Below are 24344 nucleotides of genomic sequence, written 5' to 3'. Positions count from 1 at the left end.
CAAGGTGGGCCTGCACCATCATCTTATTGTTCCAGAAAATAAGAAACTGTTTACAATTGCATGGGGACGAGTCAAAAAAGCTTAGGAACCTACAAAAGAGACTTGTACAGGCCAAGTTTGGAATAATTTGAGCATATAAAAAATAACGATGACGGTGGATTGAAACAAATTGAATTAAAATAGAATCCAGCCGTCCAGGGTCCTCCAACAACATGTAATATTGGGAGAGGTTCTTATTTACAGAAGAATCCCAGCTAATATATATAAAAAGAAGGACTGATCTAGAGAACCACTGTTACTTCAACAATTTAATGACTGATTCAGACAAGTATGAACAATAGATACTGAAAGGAAAGGAGCGACACACAACAGCAATTCACCGGAGAGTTCCGCTTTATTAGGGAAAGGTGCTGGGTTATATAGGAAGGGGCATGGGGTGATTGTGGTGTTACTTCTACGGGACTGGTGGCTGTTGGCTAGGTGCTGGGATTGGGAGGGGGGGGGCGAGAGGTGATTGGGCTTCAGGTGGCGCCGGCGGGAACCGAGGCCCCCCCCCCCCCCCCCCCCCCCCGAAAAGAAGCCGGAAGTTCCCCACCTTCCCACCAGTAAGATGGCGAACTTCCGGCTTCTCTTGGGGGGGTGGTCCTCGGTTCCTGATGGCGCCACCTGAAGCCCAATCCCAGCACCTAGCCAACAGCCAACAGCCCCGTAGAAGTAACACCACAATCACCCCATGCCCCTTCCTATATAACCCAGCACCTTTCCCTAATAAAGCGGAATTCTCCGGTGAATTGCTGTTGTGTGTCGTTCCTTTCCTTTCAAAAACTGCTAGGAAACAGGAGATTTGCACAATATCCAAGTATCACCACCTCACAGAATGTTTATTAACTGCAAAGAGGAAACGGAGATATCTGTCACACAGCACCTTAGCCAAGTAATCAAACATGACATCCCTGAGGTTAGATAAACTCTGTTATACACCTGATGACATAATGCACTAAGGTCACAACAACTCTCAGGCTGGAGCAGTTAACCTGAATTTAATTCTGATACATGCTACAAAACAACAGAACTGGACTCTATGTGTTAAAAGGTGGGGCAGGGGGTACAGGCAACAAACTGAAGATTAAATGAAACTGTAGCTACTGAGAGTTAAATGTAATACATGTTCCTACATTGGATCCTGAATTAAGAGAAGTAAAAAAATCTCTAAACCTCATTTTTGGGATAATTGGTGAAGTTTGATTTTTTTGCTATGAAAGGTACCAGAATATGCCACCCCAAAATAAGCCTTTTTAGCATATGGATTATTTTGAACTATTGGCAGATTTAGCAAAAGCTCTAAAAATAGGGCAATTGTTTTCCTTTTGTGAAGAAAATGGAAATTTCCATTTGTAAGGATGTCTCCCACTTCCAGTACCAGGAAGAGGAAGTCTCTCCCAATTCTTATCCAAGGAGAAGGCACTGACTTAAATTTGCAAAACAAATCCTGCTAAACAACCCTCGTTTTCCATACTTGTCTTGGTCAGGTTCTTGTAACTTGCCTCCCTGACTAAAAGCCCAAAGTCTCTTTCCCTCTGTTCAGCCTGAGATACAAGCCCAAATTCTAACCACCTCTCTGGATTACTGACTGCTGGGCACTCCAGGTGTACATGTGTGATGTACATGTTAACATACTTCCGTTTGCTTTTCTCTTGTTGGTCTGTCTTTGGCCAGTCTAATCCACAGGGCTCCAGCTGGAGAACCTAAGATAGGTAGAAGAAAAGCCTTAAAGACCTTTTTTTCTTCCCTATAACTGTTATTTCAATATTTTGATAGTAAGTGAATATTAAATAATATATCAATGTTAAATTTCTTGAATATGATCATGGTGTTGTGTTTATGTAGGGAAAGTTCCTTTTTCTTAGGAGTTAGGGATTAAGTAGTTAAGAATACAATGTAATAATGTCTGCAAGTTACTTTGAAATGATCAGAGAGAGGAAAAGAGCAAGAGAAAGCAAGCAAAAGTGGCCAAATGTAGGTGTTTGTGAATCAAGGGAAGGTATACATGGGAGTTCTTTGTGCTAGTCTTTTAACTTTTCTGTAGGCTTGAAAGTTTTCAAAATAAACAGTTTGGGGAAAATTGCATTAAGATGCTCCTTGCCACATGTTTCATTTATTCATGTTTTTGCTTACTATTGTCTTTATTATTCAGTCTTGCAAGATTCTATATTCCAACTCATAACTTCTTTTCTAGTACCTTAAATATTATTTGAGACCCCTTAAATAGATAATAAAATCAGATCTTCCTGGCCTGAAGATTATTCTGTTGGTGAAATAAATACACTGGATAAAGAATTGTTGTACGTTCCATGTTTAGGTTTCCTAAGGAAATTGTTTAACATTAAAGAGCGTGGACAACCAGTGGTTCTGTAACATCTTCCTATGTTGACAGATAGTAACATAGGGGTGAGAATTTAATAATATGGGTATCTGTTGAACCTCTGTGTTGTATACTTGAAACCAATATAATATTGTGTGTCAACTATACTTCAATTTAAAAAAAGATTTAAAAAATAAATAGATAGGAAGTTAAAAAAAAAAGCAAATATACCATCACAGTCATCATTTGGTGTGGTTGCACAGTGAGTGGAAAGATGAAATTGGGGTCATGGAATTGTAAGGCTAGAAGGGATCTTAAGGGTTATGAATACATCGTGTTTTTCCTCTTAGATGCCTCAATATTTGCAGCAACCAGTGAGTGGGGTGCAGGCAGCTACACTGCCACCATTCGGATACACTGCAACCTGAGGGTACAACAGTGGTTGCACCTCACGGGACACCCTTTGTTCTCTGGGCATTGAGAATTCCTTGATGACTATTCTCCTCTTCTGTCCCAACAGTGGGCAGTTCAGACATGAATTAAACGTGGCTGTTCACCCAGGATTCAAGTCCAGTTTCCCAGAGCAGTGAGGAGCAGAAAGAATCGTCACCTGAATTCACTCCTTCCAGCACCTCCGGCTGCTGGGATCACGTCCGGAAATAAACGGTCTCCATATAAACACATTTCTCAGGCTCTCTGTTTGAAGATGCTCACATTCTACAGGACCTTACCTGGTTCCTGTGAGTCCTGAGCCCTCAGTTTCCGTGGAGAGAATCCACTCACTTACTGACATCCTGCCCCGCCATGATGAGAAGCAGACCCAGCTTCTCTGCTGTGGTAATGAAAACCCCTTCAGATGCTCCCCACGTTGTAGATATTTGTGGATATCTGTTGTCTGTGGCTGGCTCATCTACCATTCCCTTGGACTTTCCTAGTTGCCCTCTTCTGATTCCTGTATTGTTATTTCAGCTGGGGTGCACTGAAATATACAATAACCAAAATTTTAAAATGTGGAGATGGGCTCAATAGCAGGATAGCGATGACAGCGAAGATTCAGTGAACTTGAGGATAAAACAAAAATTACCAATCTGAGCAAGAGAAAGGAAACAGACATTAAAAAAAAAAAACACAGCTTCAGGTGTCAGTGGGACTATAACAGAAGATCAAATGTTTGCCCTTTTTTGCATCTTTTGAAATATTCATATGGTATTTCTCCCCTTTGTGGTGGTGGTGTTGATACGGTGAATGACATTGATTTATCTTTTGAATGCAAGGCCTATCTTGCCTATCTTGATGACAATTATACAATTATCCTTGTTATTGTTGGATTTTATTTGCTAGTATTTTCTCAAGGATTTTTGTACTTGTTTTCATGGAGATACACTGAAGGAAAGACATGTAGTGAAAATTATATAAGTAACAATAATCTGGATTTGTTATAGTAGCAAAGACCAAGAAGCACCTGGTTTACGAGATGCAGAATTCCCCTGTGTGTCTCATCCAGAGTGAGGGTCGGAAGCTGAGGAGAGCTCCGTTTCGCTAGTGGCTTTGTCATTTACAGAAGTGCTTATTTGTTTGACTAGATCAGTAGGAGAATTTAAAAATAAGTTATGAAACAAAATAACATAAAGATCACTGTATCTTTTATAACAATGCATATAAATAGATTAAGCTTCCTATGAAGAAAAGGTTCTCAGGTAGAATGACAAGACAGTATCCAACTCCAGATTTATGGGATTTCTAGGGACAGATAAGTCACGGGAAGAGTAGAGGTAAAATGATATAGGGAATGTCTTTCTTTTCCTAGTTTCCTGACAGTAGGTATATACATGTTGAATTTTATTAAATGCCTTCTAGCATATACTACTCTTTGAAAAGACTTACTGGACATATTAATATTGTTAAAAGATAAACTGAGGCATAATGAAAATTTTAGGAGTTTGAGCAAAAATCAATTCAAATTGGGCAGCACCAAAGCAGGAGTGGTTAGGAGTTCCCCACTGATGGGCGCCAGGGGAAAGACATATACAGAGAAAGTATGGTAGCAAAGAAAGGAAATTATTGATTTGCTATACAGCTGACCCTTGAACAACACAGGTTTGAACTACATGGGTCCACTTACAAGCGGATTTTTTTTCAGTTAATACATCGGAAAACTTTTTGAAGATTTGTGACAATTTGAAAAAACATTTTCTCTTCTATAGCTTACTTTGTTGTAAGAATACAGTACATAATATATGTAACATTAAAATATGTATTAGTCAACTGTTTATATTATCAGTAAAGCTTCTGGTCAACAGTAGGCTATTAGTAGTTAAGTTTTTGGGGAGTTAAAAGTTACACACAAATTTTCTACTGGGGTGGGGGCAGGGAGGTGGCACTCCTAACCCCTTGTGCTGTCCAAGGCTCTACTGTCCAAAGATCGGCTGCCTTTAGGTTTCAATTCCTTAACCTATGAAAATAAGATTCTCAGATGGAATGAGAAGACAGCATCCAACTCCATAAGTGTAGGCTTAGCTTTGGTTTTGCTTACATCGGTTGCCATGGCATTAGAGCCACCTCGGTCAAACAGCCTCATTGTTAAATTAATTTAACAGTATAACATTATAGTAACAAATTTTCTAATATTGAATGATCCTATAGTTTCTGATATTAACAGTAAAAGAAAAAACAGCCACATATTTATCAGTCAATCCTAAATGAAAAAGAAATACATAAAGGAGAATGTTACTAATATACAAAGTAGAGATCAAGGCAAAAAGAATGAAGTGAGGTACGAATGGATATTTACTTTATTTTATATTTTGCTTATTTCTTTATCTTTTAAAAATGGAAACAACATGAAACCTCCTACACTGTTGGTGGGAATGTAAGTTGGTGAAATCGCTGTGGAAAGCAGTATGGAAGTTCCACAAAATACTAAAAATAGAAATACCATTCGATCTAGTAGTTTCACTTCTAGGAATTTACCCAAAGAAAACAAAATCCCTGATTCAAAAAGATATATGCACCCCTATATTTATCACTGCACTATTTGCACTAGCTAAGTTATGGAAGCAACCTAAGTATCCATCAGCAGAGGAATGGATAAAGAAGGGGTGGTACATATGTACAATGAAATATCATTCAGCCATAAAGAAAGAAGAAATTCTGCCATTTGCAATGACATGGATGGACTTGAGGGTTTTATGATCAGTGAAATAAGCCAGGCAAAGAAAGGCAAATACCATATGATTTCACTTATTTGTGGAATATAAATACAAAGCAAAACAGAAGGAACAAAACAGCAGTAGACTCACAGACACTGAGAAGTGACTAGCGCTTACCAAGGGGGAGGGTTTGGGGTGGGTGCAGGGGGAGGGGGAGGGGGATAAAGAGGCACAATAATTCACAGTCACAATATAAGTTAGTCATGGGACAGTAGTGCAGCACAGAGAATATAGTCAATGATTCTGCAACATCTTTTTACGTTGAGATATAGTAACTGCACTAGAAGGGACGAAGATTTAATAGTATGGGTAACTCTTAGGTACCACTGTGTTGTACATTTGAAACCAATATAAGATTGTATATCAACAATACTTCAATTAAAAAAAATGGAAACAACACATAGGCAGGGGTGGGAAGCATAGATATTACAGAACATTATAAAAGTAAAAGTAAAAGTTTAATTTTGCCCTCCCTCCAGCCATGAACCCAGTTTACTGAAAGAAAACTACTGTCAAATACATTAGTAAAGGTTACACTTCATGTTCCTGTTAACCATGAATAAGACTGTGTCAAAATATAACACTCACAAAAGAAATTAACAGATATAATATTGCTAGGTATAGGTATTTTAAAACACCTTTCTTGGTCTTTGACAAATCACACAGGATATAAACAAGGTAGGTTATGGAGGCCACAATGACAAAATTAATCAAGTTACCTTAATAGCTACACATCAGATGTTAACTTTTCACACAGATAATATTTTTTTTCCCAATGTCAATGGAATTTATTATTAGGCAACTAAAAAGTGGAAATTATACAGAGCAGATTATCTGAGCACAATACTTAAACACAAAATACTAGTAACAATATTTTAAATTCTAAGTAACCAACATGCTGTAGTTGGAATTTTAACTAGAAACATATTTAAACATGAAGACACATTGTATAGAGGAAAAACTATCCAGATTCTAGAATCAACTTCCTTCAATTGCTTTTTTCCCCCTCATAGACAGACCTATACACATACACACAACTTATGAATTGAACTTCAGTTTCACAATGATACAAGAAAAACATTTATTTCATCCCATGAGGAAAGGCATATAAATTTTGTTATTAATCTTAATGAAATTATAAAGGTAAAAGTTGAATGAGCATGTCACTCATGGAAGAATGGATTCATTTTTTTTTGTTGATCTTAACCATCGTGGCCATTGAAATTAATAAAATAAAAATAAAAATAAAAGAAGTGAACAGCAAGCACTCTGCTTATGCATTATACTAGATGATTTATCAGCTGTAAAGAAATACAAGAGGGAAGAATCAATGCACAGAAAATCCTGCCAAGATGTGACTGAATTAAGTCATACTTCCCAGCATGAGAATATTACTGACATCATATTCTGGAATAAGGATGTCACAGAGTGTTTGATTTTGATTAGACACTTCTTGTCTCTTGCTGATCACAGCAATTGTAGCTTCATCTCCTGTTTCGAGTGGTACATGGGTGTTTGATTGGTTGACAGCCAATCAGATGAGGATTTATTTCTCCATGACAAACCTATTGCTTGAAGTCAGCGCTCACTAGTTTATACTGTTGTGTGTCTCTTACTCTTCATCTGCACCATAGAAACATCCTGCTCTGCAGACATCATATTAATATGATTGTTTGGTCTCTGTGCATTTCTCAGCATTTTCACCTGCCAGGGTTAATTCCAGAGTCTCTTGGGTTATAACTTTCACAAAGGAAACACCGGAAGAAATTAGCCCTACCATGAGTCACAGATGAATTGGGAGGAATGGTGGGACCCAACTGGGTTTCCCTCCTACCTTGGTTCTTCTATGTCCATGCTTTTTCCAGTTTTCCCCATGACTAGCCTAGCTAACAATGGTTCCGTTTTATAGGATAGGTTTTATTTTAGTTACTGTGTTTCAAGAACTGGTTAGAGTTATCTAGCAAGACTTCTAATTCACTAATTTGTTTTGTTGCGATGCTTTCTACTTTCTCTAGAATATTGTTGTCATTCTTTAACAAAATTTAGTTATTTGCTGATTGAATAATTCTTTTCCTCAATAAGAAATGAAGGCATTGGAGTTCCTGAATTTTCTCTTAGAATAACCTTAACTTTGTTTCGTGTGCTCTGATCTGTTATTATTATTTTATTTTTTTCTACTAGTCACAGAATTTCCAAGTTGTTGACGTTTGTTTTGCCTCTTCACTTTCATTGCTGATTTTCTCTTTTATTGCATTTTTATTACATTGCTGTCAGAGAAAAGTAGGTTATATTCTCTTCTTGGTGGGATATTATTGAGGTGTTTATGGTGGAATAATTACAGTAAATTGCAGTCATTATTTATTAGCATTTGCAAAGAAGATGTGTTCAGGGTATAGATTTCAAAATTTATCCAGGTTTATAAACTGGTATAAATTTTCTCTATTTGATATTTCTCATATTACAAAAGTAATGCTTCCTTGCTATATTAAGTATAACAGTACAATAAAGATGCAAAAATCAAAGCTAATCATCTCCCTTCCTGTCTCCAAACTCACTAAGTGCAAAGAAAGGATCCTTCCATTTTTTCATACATAATTTTTAACACATACAGATTTAACCTTTTAAAGTACATCACTTTATCCTCTTTTTTCTTAGTACTACTTAAGAAGTATACTAATTTTTCAGTTTTTACAATTTTGTTGTTTCTGCTCTAATTCTTGAATCTGTGCTTCATATAGTTTGATTTTTTTGGTGTATAAAGTTTCATGACATTTATGTATTGTGTATAAATATCTATAATGATTACTAAGTGAACCTCTGACCTGTTTACTTCTTTTTGCCTTAACTTCTTACTATTGCTTTTTTTAAATTGAACTGGCCTGCTATACTTTTGTTCATTCTTTTACTTATATTCTGAGATCTTTTGTCTTCAGTGTGACTCTTGTGCATGTGGATGGGTTTTATAATTTCACCTATCAGAATCTTTATATATATACATATATAGAGAGAGAAATTGATAAAGTAAAAAAAGAAAAGGAAGACCCTACATTTTCAGTACCCAGAAGAAAGTGATATTTTCTTATAGTTCTTTTATTTTTTTATGCATTAAATATAACATTTTAACTAAGTTTTAAAAAGTAAGGAAATAGTTTACATGACAAAAAAAACTAAAAAAGAGTCTAAAATAAAAAACGTAAGTTGTCTTCTGAATTATTCCAACCCTTAGTCCCACTTGGCTGAAATAACTTCAAAAGTTGTGTTTTGTTTTTCTGGTGGTTGCAGTTAACACTTTAAATTATATTGCTGTGTCTTGATCCTTCTTTTAAAGATGAGGGCTTTACATACTCTACCATTCACATCCTCTTCCCTTTTCAGCTATCAATATTTGTAAATCATAGTGTACTGCTGACTGGAGCACCTTCACTCGGCCTTTGCATGTGGCTTATGCCTGTCATGGGTGGCCACTGGGTCCTGACAGGTAGCTAGCTGGGTTCCAGGAGCTACAAGAGGAAGGAAGTGGAAGCTCCCAGTCCTCTCAAAGGTGAAGCTTGGAGCAGGAACTGGCATGATGTGACTCTCTACCCGCAAGTGATGTATGTTGGATTTGTTGACTGTGAGCTTAGATGCTTCCTCAGGAAAAATATCTTACATTTGATACTTGGGCTGCGGTATTACCCCCCCCATTCTTTTCCCTGTAATCTCTTCTACTATCTTCCATCATAACTTCAAACTTTGCAGCCTAGGTCTTTCTTTGCTTCTTATCACTCGTGCCATTTAATAATCTTTTGGGGCTTCTTTTCCATTTTTTCAATGGAACCTGGGGGAGAAAGGAACATATCTGTTTAGTTTGCCATAATCAACCAGTTCCAAATCAATTGATTTTTTTCATATTCTGGGATTTATTTTTAAATCTCAGTCTATTATTGCCAAATTATTATTATACTTTCATGTGTAAAATAATGAAAATATGTTTCTCTCAGAAGCCATCATAATCACAATATCAGAAACAATAGATACCATGATTATAATGATTTAATTCTGTTTAGAAGAACACAATATTTATTGCTAATCTATCTCTATCACAACTTCTCCACTAATAAGGTCTAAATTTGATTCTTCTTTCAGATAGCAGGGTTATTCTTTCAAGTGGATTTTTCAGGAAGATTATATTAATGCTAAAATTACAAAGTTCTTACTATTTAAGAATGTATTTCTCATGCCTTTACATTTGAAAGATATCCTGGCTAGGTTAAGAATTCTGAGTCATAATCTTTGTTCTCAACATTGCTCCATTATCTTGTTCATCTAATATAGCTCTGGACAGTCATTTAAGGCCTGCTCAAGATATATTATTTTCCTTTAAAGGTGACAAGACTCTTCCGCCTTGATGCTTGTAAGACATTTTTCAACCTTGAAATTCTATTACTTCGTCAGGATACACCTTGATCTTGGTGGAACTCTTACCACATTTTTCTCAATGCCTTCAAGAACCTGAAGGTTTAGATCTTTTCTTTCAGGAAAACCTCATTTTATTACTTTTTTGAACAATCCTTTTTTTTTTGGTTTTCTTTTCTAGGGACACCTATTACGTGTATGTTGCATCATCCTTATTTCTTTTCATATCTATAACTCAGGTGTTAGCTAAGGTCTCTTGGCCCTTTGAAGACCTACATAACTGGTCTTCTCCAGCCAAATCTAAGAAGACCAAAAACTTCACAGTATCAACTAAGTCCTTGTCTTTATTTGTCTCAATATGCTCATAGATACAAACTTATGAGCAGACAAAACTACGTGGCTTTCTTAAAAAATTGATTTTCCCAAGAAATCAACTGACATCAATTTTTAGTTGAATTTACTTAAGATTTGAAAAGATATGAGGAAGAGTTACATCCCAGGGCCTTGGCCTGATACCTCCCTCACTCCGTCTCTACTCCTCTTCCCACTCCTGTTCCTCATCCTCTCCATCCGGGATGGTTGCCAAACTCTCCCCTTGTGTTTGTGTACAATAACTTCTTATTTTCTTTAAAACCTTTTTACCAGATTACCAAGCCTGGCATTGACTGCATGGTAGGGGTGGGGACATTAGAACTTATTTTCTACTTTTACAATCTGCTCTACCAAACAAAGGCATCAGTCACAGGTACTTTCAGGTGCTTAAATGATGTCATCAAGATTGTATTTCCTACCTGTCCTCTCAGGTTATGTTTGTCTCTCTCTTTTTTCTTTTTTCTTTTTTTGCATGTGACCTAATTCTCTTCTGATACAAAATATGCTCATTATATGTGGCAGGAAATATGTCTACTGATAGCCCCAGTCCAATGTATAACCTTATCATGCTTGGTAAATAAATGAGACACTCCCTCTCTTTCCCAATATTTCAATTATCTTGGAAGAAATATAGTTGGACTTGCTTGGGTTGATGCCCAGTTGCATTGTGTAAACATGGCTGGCATGTCACGATCAGATGGAGTGGAAGTGTCACAACCCTCATCACCAGCCCCATGGGAACCCTGTGGGGTCTGTGCAGACCCCAGTGCAAAGAAGAATGTTATATTGAGAAGACAAAAGCAACAGATATCTACCACACCTCATACTCTTTGGTATGGAAATGTGCCCTGGCTGTATTCCCTTTCTCATCTTGCCTTTAGTTAAGGGTTATTTCCAGGACCTTTTAGAACATTTTCACTTAAATATTAATATTTGTATCTTATTAAAGATTTGAAAAATTGGCCTTGGCTTGTGTTTTGATCTGTTTTGTGATTTTTTTTTTGTCTCCCCAGTAGATTTCAGGGAGAGGAGTAACAGGGGGAAGTTACTTTTATGAAAGGTCTTTTGTTTGTGTTTTGCTGGCCCGTGAAACATGGTGGAAACTGAAGAGCAAATGACAATTGAGAAGAATAGGGGAAAAGACTGAAAGAAAATTGATATCACAAATCCCAACCTTTCAAAGTGAAATTATAGTTGCTGCTATGTCTCCACATATGAGAGGCAGAGGGAGCTACACTGAGGCAAGTCATGACAGTTCCATCAGTACAAGTGCTCCATCAGCTAGGTATCTGAATGGCAGTAGGGTTAAAGAAAAATCTTGCTTTAAAGCTATTTACTGAAAATGGTGCACATCTATTGAGCACTTATGATTTCTCAGGTACTGTGCTAAGAACTCAGTGTACACATGGGTGGTTAAAACAGACTGTCTTAAGCACTTAAAATCTAGCTATTGTGTTATATAAATACCTTACTTCCTCCATATCCTTCATTCTTTAATATAAGCAATGATTTTAGATGACTCTACTGTATGTAGTAATATCTATCATTTGGTGAGGTCCTATTATGTCATATATATTTTATATATGCTATCTCTAATCCTTTAAGAGCTCTATCAAATGTGATTAACTCCAATTTACAGATGAGAATAATGAGGTTTCAAGAGTTAAATAAATTCCTCAAGATCAAGTGGCCAAGCCAGGACTGGAACACAATCCAGTCTGCCTGTCTCCCACTCTGTCTTCTCCTTCAAGCCTTCTCTGTGCATCTTCTCATCTTTGCATCTTGCTCTCATAGTTTCTCAGTTTGACCCAGTTTGGCCTTTCCCACTGGCCCATAGTCTCTGTCCTGCCCTTAGTTGGTGTCTATCCCTGGTCCAAAAAGGGGTGCCTGGTGTGGTTCATGGAGTTCAGTTATGGCACCTAAGCTGGTCTCTGCATCAGTGGCCACTGGAGGTAGAGGTCCCACTAGAAGAGAATGCCAACATTAGTGAAGATGACTGGCCTTAAATGCATCAAAGGGTAGCAGAACATGCTTCCCTAAAATGTGCTACTTTGACTTACAGATTATTTCCAGCGGAAGACGACAGAGAAGAAACAGGTACAAGAAAATCTCTGTGTCCTCCCTCTATTTGCCAAAAAGTAGGGCATAAATTTTTAAAGGTGAGTCCACTTCCCCTCTCTATGAGGAAGGGCAGAAATTACCCAGCAGAGAAAACTCTAGATTCTTATCAGCCTGAAGATGGCACCAGAGGAATCTACACAGCAAACTTTACTAACTAGCCTTATCTTCCTTAGTTTCACCATTTATCTGCCTTTCCACAATTTGCCACTCCTGGGAGCTCAAAGTCATTTTCCCTGGTCTTGTTACTTTTCTAAAGAGTTATTGTTCTTTTGTTAAGATGCTATCAGAGCCTAAGTTCTGACCACCCTCTTTGAGTCACTCAGCAGGGCACACTCCCATGTACACAGGTCCCCTCCTGTTATGACTCTTTTGTTTCTTTCTTGTTCATTTCTCTTGTCAGTCTGATTTGCAGGGCCCCAGCCAGTAAACCTAAGATGGATGAGGGAAAAGATTTTTTTCCTTCTTCTACAGCAGACATATCTAAATGGCTTTTATTAACTTATTGACATGATTTTATTGAATTTTGTGTCATAGTTAACATGGGAGTTGCCCAGAGTCATCTAGTACAGATGAGAGAGCCAGCCAACAACTGAATTAGATGTAAAATTGAAAAGCAACAATACAAATATCAAAAAAAGGAATGGTAAAGCAATCAGAGCATAGAAGTTGTTACATAATCATCAAGAGTGATGTTTTCAAAAAAAATTTTAAGTAAAAAAAAAGGAGACAATTTCTAAATACATCACATATTATGTGAACATAGTGTGCATTTTTAAATAATTAGAAGGAACTATGTAGTTAAAAGTAAAAGAGAAGAAGAAAAGAAGGGGGTGTTGTCCTGGAAAGTGCGAATCCAAGGAGTTCTAGAAACAGGAGAGGAAAGCAAGAAAACATACACTTCTCTGCCTTCGTGTTGGGGAAGAGAGCCCCAGACCAGCAGGCAGATGATCTCAGAGCAGACAATCATGAGTTCTTACATTCTGGTAAAAATACTGAGTCACAGAGTGAGCTCCCTTTGTTGGTGTTGTACATGGCTGATTTAGGATTCTGATGCTCACCCTGTACTTTGGCTCATAAAGGTGATGCTCTTGCGAGTATTTCTGTTTTTTTGAGAACATACCCCTGCCTTGCTAGACTACGAGGCTGGCTGGCTGGGTTACAAAGCAGCCCCTGTGTGGATAAAGTGAGACAGTCACCTCATTCACCTCAAAGTTCACCAGGGAGGCTCTGAAACTAAAGAGCAGAGAAAGCAAGCCCCTGAACTGTGGTCACCTTGCTGCAGCAAAAAGAAACCAAACAGGTTCAACCTGAAACTGCCGACCAGCCTTGCCCATTTCCTCACCCCAGTTTTGAGATCATTCAACTAAGGGACCAGCTTTTTGTATTTGGCCCAAAGCAAATGCTCACGTCCTGGGATCTTATACAGCGTATAGGCTGGCTCCAAGACACAACGTCTCAACTGTTTGTCCCTGACAGGCACACCCACATACATTTTGAGGTTATAGAGGTAGATTTTTGTGGATAAGGAAGGAATAATTCCATCGACACAAACTGGGAAGCCATTGGTTAGATGGAACCAGGGAAGAAAGCCTAGGAGAAAAAGCAGACCACAAGCTGGATATGAGTCAACAAAGCAATAGAAAACACATCCACATGCAGCATTTGAAAATGTTCAGTGGAAGTATTGTTTGTAAGACAATGCTACCTCTTTCTCTGTCCCCTTCTACTGAAGACAGAAGTGGGATACTGTTGCGAAAAGAACTACAATGACAGCATGAAATCTGGAAAACAAACTATGAAGACAGAGTGAATAAAAAACTTAAGAGTTTTATAGATGTGCAATAGAAATCACTAAGCGTATGGCTGCTTATACTGAGGGAAATGGCAAGGTAGAGTGAGAAGGAAGGGTCACAGGGGTTAGTTCACACCATTCACGGCAGAACCACAAAGTACGATCAGCAAATGAAAGGGTTTCAGGTAAGCATTCTGAACTTAAGTAGAAAAGTCTCCTCAAATCTGGGATAAACTGCCATTAGACTACTCACATAAAATAGTGGTTAGTATTTGTTGTGTTACGTCATTTCCCATGTAGCCGTCTAAAGGCCTTACATGTATTGGCTTACTTAATCCTCACAGAAACACTAGCTGTTGTAGCCTCATTTTGCAAAGTGAGGAAATTGAGGCACAGGAAGTTTAAGTATCTCAGTCAAGGTCTTTCTGCTAATGTCAATGGAAGGTTTTGCATCAGGAAACCTGACTGCTATCCAGGAGCCTAGAGCTCCAATGTTCATTCAGTGTACTCACCTATACAGCTCACTCCATGACCTTCCTTTTTGAGTTTATGTCTGTTCCAGTAGGTCTGATCACAAGAAATCTTGGAATGGACCAAGACTTCGTAATTATACCAATGTGTATTTGCATACAATTTTATAAGTACTTACTTTCTTATGAACGTTCTCACTTCTTGCAAAGTCCTGAAAGCATGTTGAGGATTATTCTCCTCATTCTGAAGGTGAGATAACTAGAGTCCACAGAGTTCGAGAGACTTGTCCAAGGAAGCACAGCCAGCACATCACAGAACCAGAGCTAGAATCCATATCCAGTGAGTGGTCCCCCAAGTGGAGGAACCCCAGAGGCCTGGGAAAGTCTCTGCTCCTTGGGATCTCTCAGGTCACTAATAAGGTAATATATAGACCATAGTAGATCCTTAATAGATAATAGTGTTGAAAGATTTTGGTAGCAGAAAGAATATTAAAGTGCTAGTGTAAAAGTGGAGCAGTGTGAGCACTCTGCATAGAAGCTTAGAAGAGATCTTAATTTTATTCTAGAAGGAACCTTTCCTGAGTCCTTTCTGCCCTTGTTCCTAGAGAAGGCTATCAGTTGGGTAATTCCAATGCATGTGTTTCGCAATGGTATGGGAAGGCAGATGCTGTTTAACAATGTGATGCTCTTATTAATGTGCCTTTCAATGATGTAAAAGTGGGAAGGGTCTTCACTTGGAGCAGAACTATTTTTTCTTTACTTTTTTTAATTGATAGGGGATTTCTGCTTGTAAGTAAAATTGTAGTATTTCCAGAATATTTCACCTGGCTTTAGTACATATGCATATCAACCTGAGCTCAAGGGTGGAGAGAAGAATGGCTTTAGTGCATTTGCATCATTCCTCAGGGGTGGAGAGAAGTTCATCTCCATATCAATGGGTAATTACCTGGGCAAGGAGGGCTTATCAGTACCCAAGAGGTGAGGAGAGGGCCGGTTTTGCCGCTGCTGGACCAGGAAAGGCTTGGACTAGGCCCAGGGGAGCAGTTTCAAAGCAATAAATGGATTTTAAACTTTATTTCTTCCTTTCACTGATTTCGGTTTTTTGGTTTTTTTTTTCCACTGTTCTTATTTATTCGTTTGTTTGTTTGTTTGTTTCATTATTTTATTTTGTTATCATTAATCTATGATTATATGAAAAACATTATGTTTACTAGGCACTCCCCTTTAACAAGTTCCCCCCCACAAACCCCATTACAGTCACTGTCCATCAGCATAGTAAGATGTTGTAGAATCACTACTTGTCTTCTCTGTGTTGCACAGCCCTTTCCCCCACCCCCCACATTATACATGCTAATCATAATGCCCCCTTTCTTCTTCCCCACCCTTATCCCTCCCTCCCTCCCACTCTCCCCAGTCCCTTTCCCTTTGGTAACTGTTAGTCCATTCTCAGGTTCTGTGATTCTGCTGCTGTTTTGTTCCTCCAGTTTTTCTTTGTTTTTATATTCCACAGATGAGTGAAATCATTTGGTATTTGTCTTTCTCCACTTGGCTTATTTCACTGAGCATAATACCCTCTAGCTCCATCCATATTGTTGCGAATGGTAGGATTTGTTTTCTTCTTATGGCTGAATAATATTCCATTGTGTATATTTACCACATCTTCTTTATCCAGTCATCTACTGATGGACACTTAGGTTGCTTCCAATTCTTGGCTACTGTAAATAGTGCTGTGATAAACATAGGGGTGCATCTGTCTTTTCCAAACTGGAGTGCTGCATTCTTAGGGTAAATTCCTAGGAGTGGAATTCCTGGGTCAAATGGTAAGTCTATTTTGAGCATTTTGAGGAACCTCCATACTGCTTTCCACAATGGTTGAACTAATTTACATTCCCACCAGCAGTGTAGGAGGGTTCCCCTTTCTCCACAACCTCGCCAACATTTGTGGTTGTTTGTCTTTTCGATGATGGTGATCCTTACTGGTGTGAGGGGATATCTCACTGTGGTTTTAATTTGCACTTCTCTGATGACAAGCGATGTGAAGCATCTTTTCATGTGTCTGTTAGCCATCTGAATTTCTTCTTTGTAGAACTGTCTGTTCAGCTCCTCTGCCCATTTTTTAATTGGATTATTTCCTTTTTGTTTGTTGAGGTGTGTGAGCTCTTTACATATTTTGGATGTCAACCCTTTATCAGATCTGTCATTTATGAATATATTCTCCCATACTGCAGGGTACCTTTTTCTTCTATTGATGGTGTCCTTTGCTGTACAGAAGCTTTTTAGCTTGATGTAGTCCCACTTGTTCATTTTTGCTTTTGTTTTCCTTGCCCGGGAAGATATGTTCATGAAGAAGTCACTAATGTTTATGTCCAAGAGATTTTTGCCTGTTTTTTCCTAAGAGTTTTATGGTTTCATGACTTACATTCAGGTCTTTGATCCATTTCGAATTTACTTTTGTGTATGGGGTTAGACAGTGATCCAGTTTCATTCTCTACATGTAGCTGTCCAGTTTTGCCAGCACCATCTGTTGAAGAGACTGTCATTTCCCCATTGTATGTCCATGGCTCCTTTATCGAATATTAATTGACCATATATGTTTGCGTTAATGTCTGGAGTCTCTAATCTGTTCCACTGGTCTGTGGCTCTGTTTCTGTGCCAGTACCAAATTGTCTTGATTACTATGGCTTTGTAGTAGAGCTTGAAGTTGGGGAGATCCACCCCAACTTTATTCTTCTTTCTCGGGATTGCTTTGGCTATTCGGGGTCTTTGGTGTTTCCATATAAATTTTTGCACTATTTGTTCCAGTTCGTTGAAGAATATTGTTGGTAATTTGATAGGGATTGCATCAAATCTGTATATTGCCTTGGGCAGGATGGCCATTTTGATGATATTAATTCTTCCTAGCCAAGAGCATGGGATGAGTTTCCATTTGTTAGTGTCATCTTTAATTTCTCTTAAGAGTGTTTTATAGTTTTTAGGGTATAGGTTTTCACTTACTTGGTTAGGTTTATTCCTAGGTATTTTATTCTTTTTGATGCAATTGTGAATGGAATTGTTTTCCTGATTTCTCTTCCTGCTAGTTTATCATTAGTGTATAGGAAGGCAACAGACTTCTGTGTATTAATTTTGTATCCTGCAACTTTACTGAATTCACATATTAGATCTAGCAGTTTTGGAGTGGATTCTTTAGGGTTTTTTATGTACAATATCATGTCATCTGCAAATAGTGACAGTTTAACTTCTTCTTTAACAATCTGGATTCCTTGTATTTCTTTGTTTTGTCTAATTGCCGTGGCTAGGACCTCCAGTACTATGTTAAATAACAGTGGGGAGAATGGGCATCCCTGTCTTGTACCCGATCTCAAAGGAAAAGCTTTCAGCTTCTCGCTGTTCAGTATGATGTTAGCAGTGGGTTTATCATATATGACCTTTATTATGTTGAGGTACTTGCCCTCTATGCCCATTTTGCTGAGTTTTTATCATGAATGGATGTTGAATTTTGTCAAATGCTTTTTCAGCATCTATGGAGATGATCATATGGTTTTATCCTTCTTTTTGTTTATGTGGTGGATAATGTTGATGGATTTTTGAATGTTGTACCATCCTCACGTCCCTGGGATGAATGCTACTTGGTCGTGGTGTATGATCCTTTTGCATATTTTTGAATTCAGTTTGCTAATATTTTGTTGAGTATTTTTGCATCTGTGTTCATCAGGGATTTTGGTCTCTAATTTTCTGTTTTGGTGGGGTGTTTGCCTGGTTTTGGTATTAGGGTGATGTTGGCTTCATAGAATGAGTTTGGGAGTATTCCCTCCTCTTCTATTTTTTGGAAAACTTTAAAGAGAATGGGTATTATTTCCTCTCTGTATGTCTGATAAAATTCCGAGGTAAATCCATCTGGCCAAGGGGTTTTGTTCTTGGGTAGTTTTGTGATTACCACTTCAATTTCTTTGCTCTAACTGGTTTGTGTAACTTTTGTGTTTCTTCCTTGGTCAGTCTTGGAAGGTTGAATTTTTCTAGGACATTGTCCATTTCTTCTAGGTTTTCCAGCTTGTTAGCATATAGGTTTTCATTGTAGTCTTTAATAATTCTTTGTATTTCTGTGGAGTCTGTCGTGATTTTTTCCTTTCTCATTTCTGATTCTGTTGATGTGTTGATTCTCTTTTTCTCTTAATAAGTTTGGCTAGAGGCTTATCTATTTTGTTTATTTTCTCAAAGAACCAGCTCTTGGTTTCATTGATTTTTTCGATTGTTTTATTCTTCTCAATTTTGTTTATTTCTTCTCTGATCTTTATTATGTCCCTCATTCTGCTGACTTTAGGCCTCATTTGTTATTCTTTTTCCAGTTTCGATAATTGTGATGTTAGACTATTCATTTGGAATTGTTCTTCCTTTTTTAAATATGCCTGGATTGCTATATATTTTCCTCTTAAGACTGTTTTCACTGCGTCCCACAGAAGTTGGGGTTTTGTGTTGTTGTTGTCATTTGTTTCCATATATTCCTTGATATCTATTTTAATTTGTTCATTGATCCATTGATATTTAGGAGCATGTTGTTAAGCCTCCATGTGTTTGTGAGCCTTTTTGTTTTCTTTGTACAATTTATTCCTAGTTTTATACCTTTGTGGTCTGAAAAGTTGCTTGGTAGAATATCAATCTTTTTGAATTTACTGAGGCTCTTTTTGTGGCCTAGTATGTGGTCTATTCTGGAGAATGTTCCTTGTGCACTTGAGAAGAATATGTATCCTGTTGCTTTTGGATGTAGAGTTCTATAGATGTCTATTAGGTCCATCTGTTCTAGTGTGTTGTTCAGTGCCTCTGTGTTACTTATTTTCTGTCTGGTGGATCTGTCCTTTGGAGTGAACAGTGTGTTGAAGTCTCCTAAAATGAATGCATTTCATTCTATTTCCTCCTTTAGTTCTGTTAGTAGTTGTTTCACATATGCTGGTGCTCCTGTGTTGGGTGCATATATATTTATAATGGTTATATCCTCTTGTGGAACTGAGCCCTTTATCATTATGTAATATCCTTCTTTATCTCTTGTTACTTTCTTTGTTTTGAAGTCTATCTTGTCTGATACTAGAACTGCAACACCTGCTTTTTTCTCCCTGTTGTTTGCCTGAAATATCTTTTTCCATCCCTTGACTTTTAGTCTGTGCGTGTCTTTGGGTTTGAGGTGAGTCTCTTGTAAGCAGCATATGGATGGGTCTTGCTTTTTTATCCATTCTATTACTCTGTGTCTTTTGATTGGTGCATTCAGTCCATTTACATTTAGGGTGACTATTGAAAGATATGTACTTATTGCCATTGCAAGCTTTAGATTTGTGGTTATCAAAGGTTCAAGGTTAGCTTCTTTAGTATCTTACTGTCTAACTTAGCTCACTTATTGAGCTGTTATAAACCGTGTCTGGTGATTCTTTACTTCTTTCCCTTCTTATTCCTCCTCCTTGATTCTTTATATGTTGGTTGTTTTATTCTGTGCTCTTTTGTGTTTCCTTTAACTGCTTTTGTGGGTAGTTGATTTTATTTTTTTCCTTTAGTTAGTATTTGGTTGGTCTGCTTTCTTTGCTGTGATTTTATTTTCTCTGGTGACATCTGTTTAATCTTAGGAGTGCTCCCATCTAGAACAGTCCCTCTAAAATACCCTGTAGCGGTGGTTTGTGGGAGGCAAATTCCCTCAACTTTTGCTTGTCTGAGAATTGTTTAATCCTTCCTTCATATTTAAATGATAATCGTGCTTGATACAGTGTTCTTGGTTCAAGGCCCTTCTGTTTCATTGCATTAAATATATCTTGCCATTCTCTTCTGGCCTGTAAGGTTTCTGTTGAGAAGTCTGATGATAGCCTGATGGGTTTCCTTTGTAGGTGACCTTTTTTCTCTCTGTGGCTGCCTTTAATACTCTGTCCTTTTCCTTGATCTTTGCCATTTTAATTATGTGTCTTGGTGTTGTCCTCCTTGGGTCCCTTCCGTTGGGAGTTCTGTGTACTTCTGTGGTCTGATTGATTATTTCCTCACCCAGATTGGGGACGTTTTCAGCAATTATTTCTTCAAATACACTTTCCATCCCTTTTTCTCTCTCTTCTTCTTCTAGTAGCCCTATAATGCAGATAGTGTTTGTTTTGGATTGGTCACACAGTTCTCTTAATATTCTTTCATTCCTTGAGATCCTTTTATCTCTCTCTGCGTCAGCTTCTATGCGTTCCTATTCTCTGGTTTCTATTCCATCAATAGCCTCTTGCATCTTATCCATTCTGCTTATAAATTCTTCCAGAGATTGTTTCATTTCTGCAGTCTCCCTCTGGTTGTCATCCCTTAGCTCTTGTATATTTCTCGCAGCTCCGTCAGCATGGTTATGACCTTTATTTTGAATTCTTTTTCAGGAAGACTGGTTAGATCTGTCTCCTCAGGGGTTGACTCTGTGATTTTGGTCTGTATCAAATTCTGCCTTTTCATGGCATAGAGATAGTTTGCGGAGCTGGCACATGTGACTGCTGGGAGAACATCCCTTCTTGATTTGTGGCCTTCCTCTCCTGGGAGAACAGTGACCTCTAGCGGCTTGTGCTGGGCAACTGCGTGCAGACAGGGCTTCTGATTCTTGCCTGGCCACTATGGAGTTTAGCTCCGTGGTTGCTGTGGGTGAGGCCTGCCTCAGGCTGCCGCTCCGATATGGCGGAGTTGCATGGGAGGGGAAATGGCTGGGAGGCTGTTTATCTCCGTGAGGGGCCTCCGAGCTGCGCTGCTGCTCAAGGGGCTTGGGTGCCCAGGATTCCCAACTGCTGGGCTACGTGTTCCGGGATGCTTCTGTCCAGCTGTGGGGTCACTCTCCCTTTAAGAGTTTCAAAAAGCACTTGCTTTTCTTTGTCCCAGGCGCGCCGGCTACAGGAACCCGCTCACAGGTCTTACTGTCCTGTTTCCCTAGTATCCAGGACCCCACGCACGCAGTGTGTGTCTGTGCTCTGGTGCAGATGGCTAGGGCTCGGTGTTTAGCAGTCCTGGGCTCCTTCTCTCTCCCCACTCTGACTCCTCTCCTCCCGCCAGGAGCTGGGGTGAGGGGCACTGGGTTCTCGCAGGTGTCCTGGGATCTCTGCCTGTTGTCCTGTGTCTTCTGGTCTCTCTTTTAAGAAGAGTTGTATTTGTTGTATTTTCAAAAATATATATGGTTTTGGGAGGAGATTTCCACTGCTCTACTCATGCTGCCATCTTGGCTCTGCCCCTGATTTAGGTTTTTAGAGGTATTTTGCCCAGGGAGTTCCTTTCCTAGACTTACATTTGGAGCAGTTGGCAGGATTCCTCTGAACCTGAAATCTGTCATAATGGGTGCAACCTTTGGGAGGGCCTCCCCTAGAAATGGGGAGAAGTGGCACTTGCACCGAGGGACACGTGTCTACACTTGTGTGGTCATGGAGGCACCACCACTGCTGCTGGCCATGCCGGCCCTAGCCCGTGACCTGAGCCTAAGGCTATTGCTTCTGCCACTGCTGCTGCTTCTGTTGCTGGCTGGAGCCTGCTCACAACAATGAAAGAACAGAGGTCCAGTTCACCTTGATAGAGAAGCAACTGGCTGCTGTGCACCACACCTTGCTGGCTATGGAGCCCTTTGCCAGAAAGCTCCAGCCCAGGTAATAACCACCCATCCCATCACAGGATGGGTGCGAGAGTGGACCCAAAAGCCACGGAGTGGCATGGCACAGACACCTACTGTATATCATGTGACTGGCTACGTGCCCTTTGGCATCCCCAGGGAATAATGAAGCAGATACATTGGCTCAGGTGCGCTGGCTAGAAAAAAAGCCTGCCTCTTATGTGGCCCAATGACTACATTTGTGGCCCATGACAGTATTTATTTGATGTGGGGCAAAAGACAATGTGGGTCCATTGGTGGGGCTTGCCATTGACCTTTGAAGAAGTCATCTGAGCCCGGAAGGAGTGCCCTGCATGTTGTGCAGACCAGCAAACCACCAAGAGGGCTTAGAGTATCTCTTTGCAGGCTATGGCCAGTCACTGGTGATTGAGAGCAATCAAGGCACCCACTTTTTTGGACATGCGTTGCAAGGATATGTGCAACAATCAGGAATAAAATGGACATGGCCCTGGACATTTCGACACATGGACTGATGATGGCTGGCTCTTCTGGCATGGTGGGGAAAAAGCCTGGAAGCTGGCCTCCCATGTATTCCTGGAATAACAGCAAAGTGGCCCCCCCAAATCATGGTTATTTGCTTCTACAGTCCTTGTGTCCTGGATGCGCCCCCTGGCTGCAGCTGCCAGGTGATGGCTTGAATGGATGAGCTTTGGACTTAATCTGCATAGGACTTTGAAGCTAGATGACTCCTCTGGCTTGAGAATTATCATGATTGTGTTGCTGTTGTCAAGAAAAAAAATGCTTAAAGAGAGGCTTGACTTTGTTTAATGTTTGGTAAACGTTTTGTGAGCAATCTAGCATGGTTGTTAGGAATAAGTAAACAAGTGTAGAAACATATTTTGTGCTTAGTGAGAGATTGTGCTGTAAAGTACATTTACTTAATCTGCAAAGGCTGAATCCTCTGGCTTGAGGATTATCAAGATTTATTGCTGTTGCTACTGTAAGTCATTAGTTTGGTTGTAAGAGGGGGAATGAGTAAATTGTAAGGAAATATTTCTGGAGGGGTGGCATGTGGAAAAAGTTGTAACATTTCCAGAATATCTCGCCTGGCTTTAGTACATATGCATATCAACAGGTGTTCAAGGGTGGAGAGAAGTATAGCTTTAGTGCATTTACATCATTCCTCAGGAGTGGAGAGAAGTTCATCTCCATATCAATGGGCAATGGAGGGCTTCTCTGTACCAGAGAGGTGAAGGGGGGGTGCCAGTTTTGCTTCTGCTGCAGCATGAGAGACAAATGGCCCCGGATTACAGTTTGTGAGCAATAAACGGATTTTAAACTTTATTTCTCCCTTTGACTGATTTCGGTTTTTAGAGGTATTTTGCCCCAGGATTTCCTTTGTCTGGACTTACACTGCTTCTTTTACCTGAAGGTGGGGAGGTGAGGCAGTTGAAAAAGAGGAAGTGGGCCCCAAGAAGAGGGTGGTAGGCTGGGGACAGAGAACTGATGGCCCATGGGGACCCCAACTAAAAGGGTGTGGCCAATGGTTGCCACTAACAGTGATAATAGATAATCCAGGTTTAAATTTCCTTTTTCTGCAAAATAGTTCCTGTGTTAGCGTCAAACCTTGGTAAATTCTGGTAAACATGGTGAACTTGCCTTACATCCTTTGGGAAATATGAGAAAGTGCCCTGCATATGGTGTAAGAGTGGATGAGATTAGGGCAGCGGTAGGGGTTTGGAGAGGTGGGTGTGAATTGCCATAGGAGCAGATGTGAGAAGTGACAACCAGAATGGAAGTGTGGATAGGACAAGCGACCCTCATCCACCCCAAAGAATGCTCAGAAATTGTTGGGGAGTAAATTGCACTTGCAGAAAGCAGGATAGGAACTTCAGGCTGTTTGTGTAGGTTTTATTTAAACAGCAGTGCTCCCTCACTGTCACATGCCCTCCCCAGTCACACACACAGAAACACTCAAAGGCTGGAGGACCCAGCAAGAAGTCAGATTACTTGTGTTAAATGAATGAACTTCCATATGTCCTGA

General features: G+C 39.3%; 1 long non-coding RNA gene across 2 annotated transcripts in view; it reads right to left on the bottom strand.

Annotated features, from left to right (window-relative positions):
- Positions 1–6007: 6007 nt before the first annotated feature.
- The window catches only part of LOC108395760 (uncharacterized), a 48439-nt gene continuing 30102 nt past the window's right edge, over positions 6008–24344 (bottom strand). For both annotated transcript variants that reach the window (XR_005061344.2, XR_001852754.3), the window contains one exon: positions 6008–9388. This is a non-coding gene — a long non-coding RNA (uncharacterized lncRNA). The remainder of the gene's footprint in view (positions 9389–24344) is intronic.

The sequence above is a fragment of the Manis javanica genome, chromosome 9 (assembly GCF_040802235.1).
Source record: "Manis javanica isolate MJ-LG chromosome 9, MJ_LKY, whole genome shotgun sequence".
Classification (NCBI taxonomy): Eukaryota; Metazoa; Chordata; class Mammalia; order Pholidota; family Manidae; genus Manis; species Manis javanica.
The sequence above is the reverse complement of the archived record's forward strand: the minus strand, read 5'-3'. Positions and strand labels throughout refer to the sequence as shown.